The 19700-nt window shown below is 40.5% G+C and overlaps 1 protein-coding gene across 1 annotated transcript in view; it reads right to left on the minus strand.

Moving 5' to 3' along the window:
- Positions 1 to 19700, minus strand: part of klg (klingon) — a 468581-nt gene that overhangs the window by 355975 nt on the left and 92906 nt on the right. The window contains exon 2 of the mRNA XM_065226477.1: positions 11532 to 11657. The gene's annotated coding sequence lies outside the window, so the exon portion shown is untranslated. The remainder of the gene's footprint in view (positions 1 to 11531; positions 11658 to 19700) is intronic.

The raw sequence follows: 19700 nt of genomic DNA on the forward strand, positions 1-19700 counted from the left end.
GCATACGTGAACCCTGTGCACTTAGCCATAGTGTGCTCTCGTAAATGCAGCTACCGCCCGAAGAACGCGTTACTCACTTAGTTATACCCACCGCTTTTTCTCGGTGGATTTTCAACCAGTCGGTGTCAGTAGTATCGATGCATAAATTGTCACTCGTAGAAAAACAGAGCGATTGGTTGAAACCCCATAGAAAAATAGCGGTAGATAGAACAAACGACATTGGTATAGCATTTGAGTAATTCTCGTTGAATCCAGGCCGACATTGACACATGGTCTTTAAATATTTAAATATATCCGCTCGACCAGCCACGAAACTGATGAAACAATGAGATTGCCTCTTTCATACGGAACCCTCCTGCAAACAACACCTTATTATGAAGAGGAAAGATAGGGCTTTCATTCGCAATGGATGTTTTTAGTGGCCATCTTGAATTTGGTCGCCATATTGGATTTTATCAGAAAAACATGTGTGCAACCACCGATTTTGAGGTCACTGAAAGCTGAGAAAAAATGCTATCATACACACTTAACAGATTTTGTGAGCAATGATATCAACGCTATGAAATAACATTTTTTCTATACAAGGTTCAAAACTTTCCACGCACGAACTTAATTAAAAAAAATTCTACGTAGGTACTTAACCAGCAGAATTCGTTCATCAGGTCCAATAATTGGGAATATCGTTACTTCTAAATGGAGCATGTAAAATAATAGTAATTTTTACAAATAAGTAAGAAGTTGTATCCAAGACACGATCGTAAATTTGACGTAGGAATACGTGCTCGGTATCAATATTCGGCGACTGTGTTAGGGAAACAACTGAGCGGAAACGCCTAGTTTTATGATGACAAAATTACGTATTTTCAGCAATAACGCAATAAATTAATTCAATAAAATAATAATAAATAAAACGAATTTCTTGCTAAAATTTTCAAATCACGAGATCAGTCATATACATTCTAGATTGTTTTGCTTTTTTATAGCAATGAGCAACGCCTAGAGTCAGCTGAACCAAGCACCTCACCTAACCTAGCGTCTTGTGACCCTGCCAACATTCGCACAGATTGGACCGTGTATTATCAAAACGTCCGAGGCTTGAGGACTAAAACTAACGCTCTACTCCATTCGCTGCTTTCTTGTGATTTCTACTTGGTGGTATTCACTGAAACCTGGCTTCATACCGACATTACAAATGCTGAACTCGCAAGCAACTACAAAATCTACCGCTGTGACCGTAATTCTCGCACCAGCGCACTGCGACGTCTGCGGTGGCGTCTTAATTGCCGTGAAATCCGAGCTGAAGTGTAAGGCTGTGCATCTTGTGGGCTGTTCAAGTCGATTTACAACATCAATCGATCTTCCTGTGCTGCATCTATATTCGACCAAACAGTCAGCCCGACATTTACATCAAACACGCTGAGTCCGTATAACAGCTCCTTGGTATAGCGAACCCTCACGGTACAACCATAGTTGTGGGCGATTACAATCTGCCAAATCTAGCTTGGGACTTCGATGAGGACGTAAGAGGATTTCTGCGTCTCAATGCTTCATCAGAACAGGAACTCGCTGTAGTGGAGTCTATACTGTCTGCTGGATTGAAGCAAATCAACGATCTGGTGAACACGAATGGTAAGCTTCTTGACCTGGTTCTCGTCAGTGACTCCGATTGCATCGAGCTGTTTGAACCACCCTCTGCAATTATGAAAGTTGATTGTCACCACAAGCCGTTGGTTCTAAAAGTTGACTCCCGTTCGAGAGATCATCCGCTCCCGTACCCAGCAGCCCGCAGTGAGTATAATTTTGCACAATGTGATTTCGATGTTGTTAACAAGAGGATTGCCACCTTGGATTGAGTACAAATACTTGACCAACCCACCATTGATGCCACCGTCTCCGTATTCTACGACAACATCTATAAAGTAATCCAAGATACTGTTCCGGTGAAGACAGGAAAATCTTGTTTGCAATTCCAACAACCTTGGTGGAATCCACAATTTCGTTATCTATGTAACCGTCTGCGTAAAGCTCAAAAACGTTACTTTCGTTCCCGGACCACAGGAAAATCCATCGTCGTTCTGATCTTTTATCAACTATCGGAAAAGATCAGCTGGTATTCCCGTGGACGTCACCTACGGTAGTAGAAGCTCCACCACCGACACCGCTTTTTCTGACCTTTTCGCTGACTTTTTCCGAAGTGTTTTCGAACCCGATCAAACTCCTCCACCGCAGCAACACATTGATCAGCTACCAAGATACGACATTCAATTGCAGAAGCTCTTCTTCAGTCAAGACGCTATTCTCAAAGCCCGTTGCTCAGTCGATCCATGGAAAGGTCCAGGCCCAGACCGTATTCCACCGTCTTTCGCCAAGAGCTGTGCAGCAACGTTGGCCACTCCCGTTATGTCTGATGGCGTTTTTTTCCGAATGTCTAGAAGCTCGCCTCAATTACACCAATCTTCAAGTCCGGTAATATGCACAAAGTGGAAAATTACCAACCTATCTCGATCCTGAACTGCTTGGCCAAAGTTCTCGAAAGTCTTCTGCATGAGAAGTTGTATCCAGCTGTTCAACCCATAATCTCAGAGTTTCAGCATGGATTCATGAAAAAGCGCTCGACAGTCTCTAACTTGATGACTTACACGAACACTCTTATAGGTAGCATCGAGAAGCGTCAGTAAGTGGACTGTAAACGACTTCTCTAAGGCTTTTGACAAAGTCTCTCACGACCTAGCCATTATGAAGCTAATCCGCCTTGGTCTTACACCGTGGATCGTTTGTTGGTTGAAATCATAGTTATCATCCAGGAAGGCTTTCGTTAAGGTACGTGATTCCAGATCCGAGGTATTCCATATACCATGAGGGGTTCCACAAGGGAGTCACCTAGGACCTCTTATTTTCGTTCTGTTTTTTAACGACGTGTGTGATATGGTAAGCTCCTGTAAGTTGCTATATGCGGATGATCTTAAGCTGTACCGTGTGATCAAATCGATCGTGAATACAAGCTGATATAGAGCGATTGTCATCCTGGTGTCAGATGAATGGAATACAAGCCAATGCTGCCAAATGCAAAGTGATTACCCTTACCCGCTCTCACTCTCCGATCATTTTTGATTATTCTATGAATCAATCGCCGCTGGAAAGGGTTAATGCCATTAAGGATCTTGGGCTCATATTGGACAGCAAACTACGGTTTAACGAGCACATATCCATGACAGTTGCAAAGGGCAACTCCATGTACGCCCTGAAAGCGCTGTACTGCTCTATGGTCCGCAGTATTCTTGAATATGAAGTACAAATTTGGGCTCCATATCATGCTGTTCATGTACTGCGCATCGAGAGAATCCAGAAACAGTTTATAAAGTTTGCATTACGACGTCTGCCATGGACAAATCCAGATAGCTTACCTCCGTACGAGCATAGATGTGCGCTTATTGGAATACAAACACTAACAAATCGCCGAGTCTTTCTCCAGAGGATGTTCATATTTGACATGATTAGTAATCATATTGACTGCAGTTGTTTGCTCGGGAACATCATGTTCCACACTCCAGCTCGCCGTCTCCGCAACTATTACTTTCTGTGGACTCCCGGACATCGTACTGCTTACGGTTATAACAATCCTCTCGATAGATGTTGCAGACTGTTTAATGATGTGTGTGATGTTTTTGATTTTAATATAAGTAGACCAGTCTTTAAGAATAGGATTAAGTCACTTTAAACAGTCTATATGGCTAAAATGTCAAAGATGATGGTTAAATAAATATAGCGTCTTGGACAAAACTTTACCTTAATTCGAAGTGTTTCTGGTTAATTTACAAGGTCATTTGTTACTCTTTGCGATAATTTGTATGTACCACTTCCATACTGTTACACATTTGACCACAAACTGTTGGTTGCAGGCTACATTATCAAAGAGCTTTGGGGGTGATGTGGCTGGCAGCAAGGCGAGCGAACGAAATAAACTAAAAAAAAGCAATAATTTATGGTGGTCCTGAAAAGAACCGTTCGTCGTAATGGTTGAGGAATGCTGAGCTATTAGGGTGTTCAGCATGGATGACGCTGGCGAGCTGTATGTTGTTTGGAACGAAGGTGACGCGCTTGGCATAGATGGCCCACCATGACTAATGGAGAGCTACTGAATCCGATCAGTAGCGGTGCGGCTTCTTCCTCCTTCTTCATTGACTGGACGCTCTTGTGGGCTGCATCTCACTGCTTGCAGGCAGCCTTTCGTTGTGTGCTGGAGAACAATCTTCAAAGCCACGTGCCGAAAGGTCTGCTGCTGCTGATGACGAAATAAACCTGCCGGTATTTTTTTATTGACGCCACGACAAAATACTCCATAAAGGTGTTTTATCATTATAAATGCAATTATAAAACCGTGTTTACAAACGGGAGAGACAGAGAAAAAATAAATCGATAGGAGCTTTAAAAACGAAGAATCACAAAGAAATGCGAAAGGATGATCGAATAATAATATTAGCGATAGTAGGAGCAATAATTCTAGCTATGCTGTCGACGGAATGGAAAAGGAATCCAATTCCAGAACTTCCTGCAAGGCACAGCAGCTCTGATTGAACCGGTCAACAATGACAGAACAGCCGACTGAGAAAAGTGAGTGAATGTGGTTCACGCAGCACTGGAAGCAAAATATTGTCAATTGCGTTTGCGTCACGATCTGAATAAACACAGACCAACCTTCTCCAGAAATCGCACCCTTTCGCTGTCAGTCAACTGGAAACTGATTGCGAAAGGGTCAAGTGTTCCAAAAAATCCAAACAATCGCACATTAACTTTCTCGCATCATCCGGGAGAAAGGAAACTTTTTGGGAACGATTGAGCTTCCACCTGTTCCAAGTTATGCAGATACATTCCTGATTAACTTCTTCCAATGGATGATACTTATCGAGGATGCCACGCAACTTGTTGATCCAACGCAAAAGTGAAAACTCGGTACAATGATCGCGCTACAAAACTATCTTAATGTCAAGAAATTTTGACGTTTAACCTTTTCCAGGCACCATTAATGGCGCCATAAAACTAAACGGAATAGGATCAAGCAAAATGGCCTCAAATAAATACAGTTCAGTCTGCAAATTATAAAGTTTGTATAAAGTTTGCGTCGCATTTTTTGTGATCATGGCTTGCAAGAAGTGCCAAAAAACCATTTCGGACTCCGAACGTATTGTTTGTCGCGGTTTTTGTGGTGACACATTTCACGTGATTTGTGCCAAAGTTGATCTCGAACTTCTCGATCAACTTGGATTGTACGAGAACAATGTCTTCTGGATGTGCGATCACTGTGCGGCGCTTTTTTCAAACGACCACTTCCGTAATATCGTGAGCCGTGAAGTCAATCAGACTTCTGTGGCTCCAAATGCGGTTGATTCGATGAAAGAGGACATCGAGAAATTGAATTCGGCTGTTATTGCTCTTGCAGCCAAAGTGGAATCGAAGATCCCAGTCGGCTCAACTCCACGTTGGCCTAAAAATGACCGCTTTGATTCCGGTCGTGGCACCCCGAAACGTCGCCGTACTTCATCTAGCACTGACGACAAGCCCATACTGTGTGGTAAGAAAGCACCTATCGACTCGGTCAGAACCGTGGACCTGAACGATGATCTGGTGTGGGTGTACTTATCGGCGTTTCATCCCACTACTACGAACGATGAAATTTCATCTCTTGTCTCTAAGTGTTTGTGTCTGGAAATAGACGAGAAACCTCGGGTTGCCAAGTTGGTTCCCAGAGGAAAAGATCCGTCAACGTTAAACTACGTTTCCTTCAAAGTCGGCGTCAACCAAAACAAACGGGATGTTGCCCTTTCCTGCGATTCGTGGCCGGAGGGCATTCAGTTCCGTGAGTTCGATGATTCCCAATCAAAGAAGGTGACCAAAATCACCCGTATTGGTCCAGCACAGTGACACCAGTTCCAGGATACTTCCTTTTCAATTACTAACGTGCTGTTGGGCGGATCTGGAACGCAACAACACAGCGCTTCGGAAGCCTCTGATCCCTCCGAACCAGTCGAGCTGTTTGTAGATCTAATCATCAGAAGTCGTCCTGGCCCTGGTTTTGGAATCGGTGACGAGGTCTTCCAGCCTGTACTTACAGGCAAGTATCGATACGTTCCAAAACCTTCTTTTTCTGAGCCACCTTCCGCTTCCAGCAGCGAATACTTAACGCAACCATCCGATCCAACCTCGCCTTCTGAAAACGATGTAGTAAGCTCGATGTCTTCTGAACTCTGGATGAACCAATCTGCTTTGCAACCGGGACGCATCGTGGAAAGCTTTATGGAAGCCCCCGGTTCCTCTAACTCAGTCGTGCTAATTCCTGTCAGCGTTCATCATAGTCGTCCTGGCCCTGACTTTAGATGTGGATTGGGGGTCTTCCAACTTGCTAGAACAGGCGAGTACATAATTAATAGCGCAAATACGATGTCTGATGCCGATCCAAATTTCAGCACCTTGAATGCCGCCGAATCAACTCTCGTACCTCGGAGCCCGGAACGCGCCGTAGAAAGCCTCGTGGAAGCCCCTGATCCCTCCGTCTCAGTCCAGCCATTTGCTGCCGCCGCTCACCATAGTCGTTCCGGACCTGTAGTCGGATGTGGAGGGGGGTCTTCCAACCCAGTCACTATGGCGAGTATCCGCATGGTATTGTTAATGTTCATTCGTTGCCTGATGCTTCCGTGATTTCCAGGGAGAACAGACGTTCGATTGTAAGCCGCAAGCAGGACATCGTGATTTTCTTCCAAAACGCCGGCGGAATGAATTCTGATGTTGACGACTACCGGCTTGCTGTATCGGATCGTTGCTATGATGTGATTGTCCTATGCGAGACGTGGCTCGATTCGCGAACGCTTTCCAGCCAGGTGTTCGGATCCTATTATGAGGTTTTTCGTTGCGATCGGAATCCAAACAACAGCCGAAAATCTACTGGTGGAGGCGTTCTTGTGGCTGTCCGTTCCGGATTGGAGGCGAGAGCAATCGAAAATGAATCGTGGAACAGTGTGGAACAGGTTTGGACAGCCATTAAACTGGGCGATCGCACATTATTTTTGTGCGCATTGTTCATGCCTCCAGATCGAGTTCGTGATCTTGAACTCATCGAGACTCACTGTCAATCAGTCTTCACAGTAATGGAAATAGCGACTCCAATTGATGAGCTATTCATTCTTGGGGACTTTAATCTAGCAGGCGTTTCGTGGAGACCATCCCATAGCGGCTTCCTCTATCCTAATCCAGAACGTTCTGTATTTCATGCAGGAGCTATCGGCCTTCTCGAAAACTATAGCGTAGCAACGCTTTCTCAAATTAACTACGTAGTCAACGAGAACAACCGTAGTTTGGACCTCTGCTTCGTGAGCACTCAGGACAATGCTCCGTTCATTTCCACAGCACCTTGTCCACTAGTTAAGCTTGTTCCACACCACCCTCCTCTGATTGTCACTGTTGAGGACAATCTCGTTCGTGATTTCGATAGTCTTCCTGCTGCGGTTTCTAATGACTTTCGAAAGGCCGACTATCGAAGCATTGTAGATGTGTTGTCAAACATGGACTGGGAGAACATTCTCGATCATGACGACGTTGAGGCCACTGCGCAAACTTTTTCTCATGTCTTGGCATATGTCATTGACAGACACGTCCCGAAAAGAATTCAACGCAAAGACTCTCACCCTCCCTGGCAGACGATTGAGCTGCGTAGGTTGAAGTCGACCAAGAGAGCAGCATTGAGAAGATTTACGAATTATCGCACGCTTCCTCTGAAACATCACTACGTGAGGCTTAATCACGAGTATCAGCGAGCCAGTCGTCGATGCTTTCTGCGATTTCAACGAGGTATTCAGCGTAACCTTAAACTACACCCGAAATTCTTCTGGAACTACGTAAACGAGCAACGCAGAGAATCTGGCCTCCCATCGTCAATGGAATTGAACAGTGAAGTCGCTTCCACTCCGCAGGATATTTGTCGCCTTTTTTCTGTCAATTTTGCCAGTGTGTTCACTGATGAGAGACTAAGTGACGACCATGCTTCCCTCGCAGCCAGGAACATCCCACTAAATGGTCAAACGCTGAGTGCAATTGATGTCAACGTTGAGATGATTTCTAACGCTGCAACGCAGCTCAAATCGTCCTTCAACCCTGGACCCGACGGAGTTCCGTCCGTGTTTTTGAAGAAACATATTGCTTGCTTGTTAACTCCACTTCACCGTCTATTCCGGATGTCTCTCTCCAGTGGTATATTTCCATCCTTCTGGAAATGTGCACACATGTTTCCTGTCCACAAAAAGGGAAGCAAACGAGCCGTGGATAACTATCGTGGAATTACATCGCTGAGTGCTGTTTCGAAACTATTCGGACTTGTTATTATGGAACCGTTGCTCTCTCACAGCAAGCAGTATCTGAGTGCTGATCGAACGCGTGAATCAGGTGAAAGACCTGAGTGTGGTGTTGGATTCACAGCTAACATTCAGGCAACACATATCTTATGTCATCGTCGTCTAGGACTTTAGGATTCATCTTCAGGATAGCTAAGAATTTCACCGATGTCTACTGCTTAAAATCTCTTTACTGCTCCCTCGCTTTCTTCATTTTGCGCTTCGTAGACTGCCCTGGAGAGATCCGCTTCGGCTGCCCAGCTACGAGAGTCGCTGCCAACTAATAAACCTTGAACCTCTCCGGATTAGAAGGGACACCAACAGAACTTTGATTATCGCCGACATTCTACAGGGACGAATAGATTGTGAGGCTATCCTAAGGCAAATTGACCTAAACGTGCAACCCCGACCACTCCGTAACAACCTCATGCTGAGACTGCCACTGCGTCGCACGAACTACGGGACATATGGTGCGATTTGCGGACTACAGCGTGTGTTCAACAGAGTCGCATCTGTATTCGACTTTCACCTCACACGTGATGCGCTTCGTCGGAGATTCTCATCTGTTTTCGCCGGCTGCAGAGAAAATTAGTGTATTTCCATTTATGTTTTTTTTTTTTACATTCTGACCATGTTGCTTTGTTTTTCTTTCTGTGATTATTTGACATGTAGTTTTACTATTATTATTATTATGATTAGTATTATTAACATCATTTGGGCTACAGCCAGCCTGTTGATGTATGGCAACAATAAATTATCGTCATTAAAGCCAAACTAAAACGTGTTGTATTTGTTAGCGATTTCATGAAAGCAAAATAGCTTTTTCACAATTTATGCCACCGCCATGTTGCTATTATTACATTTATTTTTTTACTTTCTTCGTTTTTCAAGATGTTTTTCCATGAAAATTCATTAATGAGCAGTAATAGAGATTCCGAAAATCATTAATTTATCTCGGCTGGATTGATTTATTGATATTAAACATAACGATACGTTGGTTACTAAATTAAAAATAATAAGATAAGTAAAATCAACGATTTCGGACCTATCTACCTACATTTGATTTAATCTGTCACCTAAAAATAGACCACAGAATGAGAACTGCTTTGAGAATTTTGGTAATTCTTTTACATTCGATGAGGAAATTGAAGATGATTTTTGAAAGATTAATTTTTGAACAATGAATTTGGCAAGATCTGATGATATTTATGTGTCCTTTTTATCTTGATTCATGCTATATTTTCAGTGCGGTAAGCAAGCGTCAAAGGCAAATGGAACAAGTATTGATGCCAAATGGCTTTTATTATAGTCTTAATAAAGATTTCATATGGGTTTCAATGCTTTCACCGTATAACCTTTTTGCAGCAAATCAATCTTGAAGTGCCTCGAAAATATGCCCTTCAAAACCTTCTTCGGGGTAGGCCAAATAGACAGATTCTGGTCTTAATGAGGTTTTGGTGGATGTAATAAAGGCAATGCTGTCTTGACCTGGGTTTTATGAATGTTGTTTTATAGTAACCTTGTAGTATTTCATAAAACGTAAAATGTTACTTGGGATGGGACCGGGTGGAATTTGAATGTGAAATCTGTGTTAGGGAAAGCGTATTTTGCAGGCAACCGGTGATAATTTTGATCACCATTGCAACAGTTGAACATTTGTGTAATTTTCAATAGTGACCTATTGAAAATTGGTAAAGTGTAGAATTAACATCCATCCGTTATTGACAGAGTTATAAGTGGTCAAAACCTGACCACTTATCGTAACTCAATATGTTGCCGAAAGACGTAATCCTACTTCGAAAATAGTAAAATCGATAGCAGCATTAATTTTGATTTCAAAACATAAATATGTAAAAACAAAGATAATTCACTCTTTGCAAAACTGCAGTCGAATTCCGGCCATAAATTTCACCGAAGAGATATATATTTCATCTTCTTCGACCTTTTCTGGGACTTCACGCCGACCCTCATCATTTTGTTACTTCCACAGTTGTTAATTGATAGCTTAAGGCGTAGGGTACCATTTTTTAAATAGTATAATTGTGTGACAAGTATAATCTAACTCTTTTCCCAGGGATTTTGAGGAACTTTAAAACCCGACAAAATCATAGAGCGGACCAATAATAATAACTCTTGGTCCCAAAGAAACCTGATATTTCACTGTGATGTGATATGCAGTTTTATACTAAATGTTTGCCATAAGACCCCTTTCGTTAAATCAAAGAAGTAATAAGCAGGATAAAATTGTATCGCCTTAAAAAAAGAAGAACGTAGATGATCTCCCCAAAACACCATCACTGGTACGAAAACTAAGTTAACGATTGCAATATTGATTACAGTTTGTGTTATTTAAGGCAACGTTCACTCCACTGTGCGAGCCCCATGTGGTTTTGAGAATAATCAAGCGGCCACAAAAGCTCCCCAGAGGTTGCAGTTCTACCCACCTTCACAACACTCCATCAGGGAAAGTCAATAAAACGTCACGGCAGCGGCGATATCGTTCATCTGGAAACCAAGCTACTGTATGAACACAGTGGAATCCAATAGCTTCTTTCTGTATAGGAGCAACGTTGAAAAATCGTATTAAAAAGCAAATATGGGACTTTAATCGCTTATCATTTATCAAACTTGCTGTCGACGGTGGGGCAGATGGCAGTGGCTGTGGTATCACGAACTTCCCCAGTCAGTGCTCGTTAGCGTGGTGAGCAGGAAAAATCATAGGATATTCATCATCCTCCAAAATGGAGCTCCCCTCGAAAACGTTATCGCTCGTTTGTGTTCAACTTGCGTAAGCACACGGAATGCGACATGTACAAAGGTTCGCCGATCCGACTGTGGCGATGTCGACGACGTTATGACGTCGGTCAGGAAATGATGATGGAAAAAGGAACCAACGGTGATGGGTTTTTGTACTACATCTCCATCGAACGATTCAAGAACTGGGTGAAGTGAAACAATCGGTTCCATGTGATGTTGCCTCTGTAATATTGAGCAATGATTCACTTCCTCAAACAAGCATAAAGTGATTTTTAATGATGATGGGTTCACTTAAAAAAACATGATGGATTATAACGTATCTTCGACATTCCACGAATTCAGAAAATAAAATAATTTGATTGAACCTGTTCAAAGAAATATATATAGGTCACTCACCTAGATTTTCAACTTCACACGGAAGCACCAACGTATCTCCGACGACAGCCCGGTACGTGTGCCCTCGTGAGATAAACCGTGGTACCAGTCCGTTGTTTGACGAAGAAACGCTTTTACTACTGCTACCTGCAAAAATTGGAATAAAAACAAAAACTGCCATTAGTCACCATCCTCAACGCTCCTGCACACCTCTACGATGATGTGCAACGGCTGCTGAACAAAGAGAAGGAAAAGTAAGTGAAACAAGTCAGCAATGAAAGGTTTATATAAAGTTTTAAATCCAAAGCTGCCGATTAAAATGTTTTCCGAACGTCATGTTGTATTTTGTGCTTTTCTGTTCACTTTTACCATGCCGGAGTGTAGGTTTTAGGTAGTGATGTGAATGTACAATAATTTCTCTTGACTGAGGGAGAAATTGCGAATGTTTGCTCAGTGCTACCACCAACGCACTGTGACTGTCTGTACATAGGGAGAGTACCCTGGTAAAAACTACTTATAGAAGACAAACAAACGTGTCCGGGTGAACTAGCTCGGTGTTAGGAGTGATTGCTCCTACCAGCCACGTAGAGCCATCATTGGTTTGAAAAGTGCTGTTGTGTACCGAAGGATATAAAAAAAAAACCCTCAATAGGGAAGAGATTGAAATGGTGGGATGCTGGATTTAGCGACGGTGAAATGAGAGTTGAACGATTTTCAAAACTGCGAAATGGTAGAAAGGGGAGAAGATGCTTTCAGTTGATCATATGCTTGAAATGCTATTTTTCAAACGACGCATATTGCGAGAGATGATTTTTAGCATCGACAAACAATAATATAATTAGAATCACTTTCTACTCGGACTAACTTTTAATACCGACCCTGTTTGGATAATCTGCAAAATGTTTGTTTAGAGTCATGTTGATTAACTCTGAAGTCGACATCAAAGCAGTCGAACATTCTTGATAGGGATTTGATCGAAGGAGGTTACCACCATCAGAGACGATGGTTTAAAAGAGATGCGCGGAGAGAGTAAAAGTAAATATGTTTACACGGCCAACTAATAGCGAATTCAATTATTATTCAGTTCCAAACTGGATCGAGTATCAAGATTGGGTCTTCATTATTTTCTGACAAACGTCAGTTTGCTCGTTTGTTTTTAAAACCTAGCTCAGTTTGAGTTTCGCACTGATAAAAAGTTCAGTTTCACACTGGGTTGGGTGGCATCAAATTGCGGAAAACTATTAGCAGATCTGGGTGCAGTCTCCCTTAGCTCAGTCGGTAAAGGTGCAGCTACAAAGCAAGATCATGCGGGAGGAATTTTTCGGGTTGGAACATTTCTCGAATTCCCTGGGCATAGAGTATGATTGTACTTGCCACGAAATTATACTAATGCAAAAAATGGTACAGGCAAAAGCTCTCAATTATTAGCTGTTGAAGTGCATCTATAACACTAAGTTGAGAGCACGCAGTAGGCTAGTATGCGATAAGCAATAAGCTTGAAATGCGTTCCTGTTTTTGAAATTGTTGCAGATTTGAAGACCAAACAGATTTATGATGATGTAAAACTTTATAATATACAAGACTTGATTGATGATTTATACTTGTCATACGCAAACTTATGTATAATTATTTAAATCTCAAAGTTGTAATTTCAAACTCAATCTCAATACTTCCCACACTTTTCTTTGTGAAGCATTCGTGTTTATTTACATTGCTCGACGCGACGCAAGTATATTAATTATGAAGAGCTTTTTGAGATTGTTGATATATTTCCTTTTAATTCCGTTTTAATTGCTTAACTTTTGACAGATACGCGTATTTCATCTACTGCTTGTAGACTTCATCAGTTCCAAGTACTCAACTGTGATTTTGAATACTTGGCACTGATGAAGTCTACAAGTAATAGACGAAATACGCGTATCTGTCAAAAGATGAGCAATTATAACGGAACTAAAAGGAAATATATCACACTCAAAAGCTCTTCATAAAGGGATTCCATTAACAGGTTTGACAAAATTAAAAGATTGATACATTAATTTCATTATTAATACTTTTAATTACATTAATTACAAGTACTGATAGTTAATTTTAATTACCGTCAGTACTACTTCAAAACGCATTTATAACTTTGAATACTTTTGATTGCATTTTAACTTCAACGTACCGGTTCTTTGTATTGCGTGCCCCCTAGCTCAGTAAGAAAAAACATCCAGTTGCTGTTTTTACCTTGTAATTATATTAACAAATAAAACTATTGACAAATCATGATGTTCTGCTCATTTAGCAAAAACAGTCACTCTAAGGCCATCGAGCCCCTGATATCACATCATACCGTTTCTCGAGTTCATTACTAAAATTGGATATAATTGGAAAAACTGGTGTTCAAAACATCATGGGTATTATTGATTGATACCAGTGGCATCGCGTAACCTCACTTTTGACCTGTTCAACAACTTTGAAAACTTTATTACGTTCATGTTTACATTCAAATCAGTTTCAAAAGGAACAGGTTGACAGCAAACAGTAAATTTTACTATTACATCTAAGAGGATGCACTTCTATCATGTCGATAATATCATATAATTTTTATGGCCACAAAAATAAACAAACGCAGTTAAAGCAGCGTAATGTCAGTTCATGCACCTCATTAATGATAAGTTTGTTCTTTTTGGCAAGTAATATTACACAATATGTTCAATACTATTGAAGTGCATGCACTTTGCTATGTTCTTGTAGTTTCACTAATGTGTATCCATTGGAAGCAACATTTTTTCCTTTGCTTAAGTGTTGAGAGTTGATGAATAGGTAGATTGAGGCTAGGACGACGCCAATGATTGATACATATTGTTTGCTACACTAGTGTGCACAGGATTCTTGTTCAGGGGGGAGGGGAATTTTTTCTTCTATGGTGCATTTAATCTGGGGATGGGCTTCAAAGTACTTGGTGGATGGTGCTGTACATCCACCACTGTTTCCCTGCTGTTCAATTAAGCTTATTTTATTAATTTTTGGCTCCGGTGGTGGTTCATCTTCTGCAATGCAAACTGGTTTCAGACAGCCAATGTAATTGGCATTTTAATCCCATCGACGATGTCGATGATGGTCGGTTCGTCAAATGATTGCAATAATAACCGAAATGATACATTTGATCAAATGTTATTGCCTTAGTGGTTGGATTCAGCTGATGTCACATCAGAAGGTGGTGATAGCACCGACAAACCGACATAAATGACCAATAAGAATCGCATTCTCCTTTCGCATGCACACTGCGTCGACAAGTACAAGGTTCAAATAGCATAACAGTGAACAAACAGTATATTGTTCTTGATCAATCCAATCTTGATCAGTGGAGTTGAGTACTTGGCACTGATGAAGTCTGCAAGTAGTAGCCGAAATACGCGTATCTGTCAAAAGAAAACAAACCAACACACTCAAAGCTCTTCATAAAGGTATATTGCTGTTTTCGTGCTTGCACTTGGCTTGTACTCCAGCAGTGCTGCCAGCCATTGGGCTGGCACCGTCAAAATATACTGCCCACACCTGCTCCCAGGAAATCTGCATTGCTATCAGGACCTCAGCAATAGTATTGAAGATGGTTGTCGCGTCTGTTTTCAACACCCGTCTCACACCCACAAATGTTTCCGTCGGTCGATGACAATCGCCAACTGCTCGTGGTGGCCACAATCACTCGTCTCATCAGCAATGATTGCCACTGGTTTTCCTCGCAAGGTTTTCGCAACATTACATTGTGCAACGACGTAATCATGTCATTTTGAATACGGTTACTTGCGTATTAGCAATTTTTGACACCTTCCGCCAAGTGTTTTCCAGTACAGGATCGTAGTTAGCCACCAACTGGGAGGCACACTTTCCCAGAATGTTCACGAAGTGGTCGGCCACCTTTGCAAAGCATGCTCACAATATCGATGAAACGTTCCATTATATAGCGATTTTGTAGCCGCTTTGCCTTATACCCCATATATACTATGGATTATATTATGTAATATAGTCTGTCTTGCAATGAGAACTCATACATCTAGTTTTCACTGGAAATCATATATGTGACAGTCTATATTGCATGATATAAGCCATGGTCTGTACGGGGTATTATATGCTGTTGTAGTTGTAGCTACACTATACTACACTGAAACCTCCGTTTACGAAGTCATTTTTTACGCAATATTCAATTTACGTCCCTCTTTTTACGAAGTAAATCCCAAATAACGAGGTTTTTTTTTACGAAGTAAATCCCAAATAACGAGTTTTCTTTTTTCGAAGTAAATTCCAAATAACGAGTTTTTTTTTTGTGATTTTGGGAAACTGGGATATACTGTGAAATACCTCACAATATGGGTATTGTTGGAATTGGAGTGACGTGTAGGGACCGGAAATCGATGTCTGACGCCATTTTGAAATACAAGGTGGCAACTTCCGGTTACAGAAAAACTTGGAAATTCTGCCAAATACCCCCACAATATGGGTATTTTTGGAAATGGAGTGACGTCTAAGAACCGGAAATCGATGTCTGAAGTCATTTCGAAATCCAAGATGGCGGCTTCCGATTACAGAAAAATTGGCAAATACCACCACGTCACCCCGATTCTTAAGATACCCATATTGTAGGTTATGTAATATTACTTTAATGTTTTTATGTAACCGGAAGTTGCGATATTGAATTTCAAAATGGCGTCAGACATGGGTTTTCAGTCCTAATAGGTCACCCCGATTCCAAACAACCCATATTGTTGAGTATTTGACAGTATTTCCCAGTGTTTCTGTAACCGGATGTCACCATCTTGGATTTCGAAATGGCGTCAGACATGGATTCTCGGTTCTCACAGGTCACCCCGATTCCAAATATATCCATATTGTTGTGTATTTTACGGTATTTTTCTGTTTTCCTGTAACCGGAAGCCACCATGTTGGGTTTCAAAATGGCGTCAGACATCGATTTATGGTCCCTACACGTCACTCCGATTCCGAAAATACCCATATTGTGGGGTATTTGACAGAATTTCCATGTTTTTCTGTAACCGGAAGCCGCCATATTGGATTTTAAAATGGCGTCAGATATCGATTTCCGGTCCCTACACGTCACTCCGATTCCAAAAATACCCATATTGTGTGGCATATAACAGAATTTTGAAGTTTTTCTGTAACCGGAAGCCGCCATCTTGGATTTCAAAATGGCGTCAGACATCGATTTCCGGTCCATACACGTCACCATGATTCCAAAGATACCCATATTGTGGGGTATTTGACAATATTTTCAAAAACCTCTTTTTACGAAGTAATCCCAAATAACGAGTTTTCTTTTTACGAAGTAAATCCCAAATAACGAGGTTTTTTTTTACGCACTAATTCGATTTACGAACCCCCGTTTTGGTTCGTAAATGGAGGTTCCAGTGTATTACCGTTGCGAGTCCGTTGAACTTGGTCATTTTCAGCAAAAATTGTAATTCTATTTTTTCAAATTTTGACCTAAATGGCAAAGCTAATAGGATCATTAAAAAGGTTTAAAAAATAAGTAACGATTGGCACAAAAGCGCACAAAACTATTTTGACAAGCGAGTACAGAATTGTTAACGGAATGTCGACTTGAGCATGTCAACCCTGCCGCAAAGTACCGCCAGTCGGGGTGACAGGAAATAATGCCGAACATACAACATGTTTTAAAGATAATATAAAGGACAATCCTGAACTTATTGCAACGCACAGAAATAGCTGTAACTTTTTAACCACGGTAACAAATGATTTGAAATTTTCTAAGAAGATTCTCAGACAAATTCTTAGTAAGACAACAATAGACCAAGGTTCAATGGCAAACTAAATGGCAATGACTAACAAACACTTTTCAATTAGGGAATCTAAAAGCTGACTTTAAACTTTGTACAGCTGTAAAAAAGTCCATCCTCAGAATTCCTTGTGGTTATTTTCGAAACTTTTAGAACTTTATGAGCTCTTTTGAAATACTTCTCAATCTGAAATTATTTTTAGAGCTTTTACTCACAACACCTTGGAGCTAAAATTCCCTTAGAGTTTCAGGAGAATTTTCTCAGTATTATCCAGAAATTATTCTCGGAATGAGCTAGAAATTATCGGTACTCCCTTGAAATTTTCCTCAAAATCCCTTTGAATTTCACTCAAAATTTAATTTTGTCGGTATTCTTTTTGTAATTATCTTGGAACTATCTGCAGGATTCACTAGAAATTATTCACAGATTTTTTTGGAATACTCCCCAGAAATCCTTTGGAACTGTCCTCAGAATTCAATATCCTTGAGGTGGTTCTCGGATGTTTTTAGAACTCTCCTAAGAGCTCTTTTGAAATTCTTCTCAGAGTTTCACTGAAATTAAACTTAGACCTCTTCATAATTTTTTCTTAGAACACATTGGAACTGAAATTCTTTTAGAGTGCTAGACATTATGAGCTAGACATTATCCTAGGAATTCGCTTGAAATTTTGCTTAAAATCCCTTTGGAATTTCTCTCAAACATTGATTTTCGCGGTATTATTTTCAAAATTATCTTGGAACTATCTGCAGGATGCTCTAGAAATTATCCGTAGAATTTTCTTTGAATTCTCCCAGAAATATTTTGGAACTGTCACAACACCTTGGAACTGAAATTCCCCTAATGTTTCAGAAGAATTTCCTCTGTATTCTTCAGAAATTCGTTCCAGAATAAGCTTGAATTTACCCTCGGAATTTCCTTGAACTTTTCCTCAACAACCCTTTGTAATTTCATTCAAAATTTGATTCTCTCGGTATTCTTTTCAAAATTATCATGGAACTATCTGCAGGATTCACTAGAAATTATTCGCAGAATTTTTATGAAATCATCCCCTGACATCTTTTCTTTTGAAACTGTCCTCAGAATTCAATACCCTTGAGGTTCTTCTCAGAAATTGTTTCTTCAATCTTCTAATTGGTGCAGATTTCTTTTTTTCCATTTTCCACCAGATATTTTCAATATAGCTTGCTTCTCCTATCATCAGAATGTTGCATTTTTTCCACTAAATAAAGATTGCCCCTATTTTCAGATTATTCATCATAACTCTACAGTAAAGGAATAATTATTAAAATTTGTTTCTCTATTCAGCTAAAGGATGCAAAATTAAGATGCAAAATTAAGATCAAAAATTTCCCGAAAAGCTTACCCATCCTTTCACCAGAACGGTGCAGATTTTCCACCAGAAATTTTCAATGTAGCTTAATTTTAAATAAAGCTTGTGCCTTCATTTACAATACCAGTGCAAGTTTTCCACCAGAAATATTTTGTTCATTCCATTTATCAGATTCACCAGAACGGTGCACCAAAACTTGTCAGTGAAGTTTGTTTTACCATGCAATTTTCAGGCTTTGCCTCTTCATGCACCAAAATGGTGCAAATTTTCCACCATAAATTTTCAATGAAGCTTGCATTCATCAAAACGATGCAAATTATGCAGCAGAAAAATGAATAAACCTTGCTTCTATATTCAATTTTTCCACCAGAGCTATTCATTTTTATTAGTGCCTCCATGCATCACCTTGATGATATTTTTACACCAGAAATATTAAAAACAAGCTTTTTCTTCGATTTACCAGCACGAAGGTAAGTTTTTTCAACCTTAAATTTAACCTCTTGGCCCACTTTGTGCACGCCAGTGGTTTGCTACGTACACATTAAAGTGATGAGCGGTGGGAGAAATGACACACATTAGTGATGCATTACCATGTTTGAAAACTTGTTTCCAGCAAAGAAAAATCACAATAAACAATCAAAACAAATTCTGAAAAAAAAAACTGAGCTTATGTTTGGGAAGGTGTATGATAGAGGGTGCTAGTGTGCAAGCAAAATACGCTTGATGATATTTTTGAAAAAATTTCTTCTAAGAGTTATGTCTGTTTGTCTGTGAGCAAGCGTTTTGTATTTATTGTTCGTTGCTTTATGTTTTTGGATTCTCCATCTATAAGAAAAAAATATAACTTAATGTGAAAAATAGAGATTCCAGGAGGACATCAGGTATGTTATTTGAAGCACAAGCACATTGAACGCAAAGAGCAATCTTTACAGCTTATTATATTGAGGAGAACGATTGCACAGCTTAACTGATAGAACTCCAAACCATCAAAACCTCCTCAAAGTACCAAGGATGCAAAGAGTCAACGCGCTGGCTATTTCTCGTCAATACGATGGTCAATCGTTA

The sequence above is a fragment of the Ochlerotatus camptorhynchus genome, unplaced genomic scaffold (assembly GCF_037179485.1).
Source record: "Ochlerotatus camptorhynchus isolate MF236.1 unplaced genomic scaffold, CSIRO-AGI_Acam_v1.1 ptg000251l, whole genome shotgun sequence".
Classification (NCBI taxonomy): Eukaryota; Metazoa; Arthropoda; class Insecta; order Diptera; family Culicidae; genus Ochlerotatus; species Ochlerotatus camptorhynchus.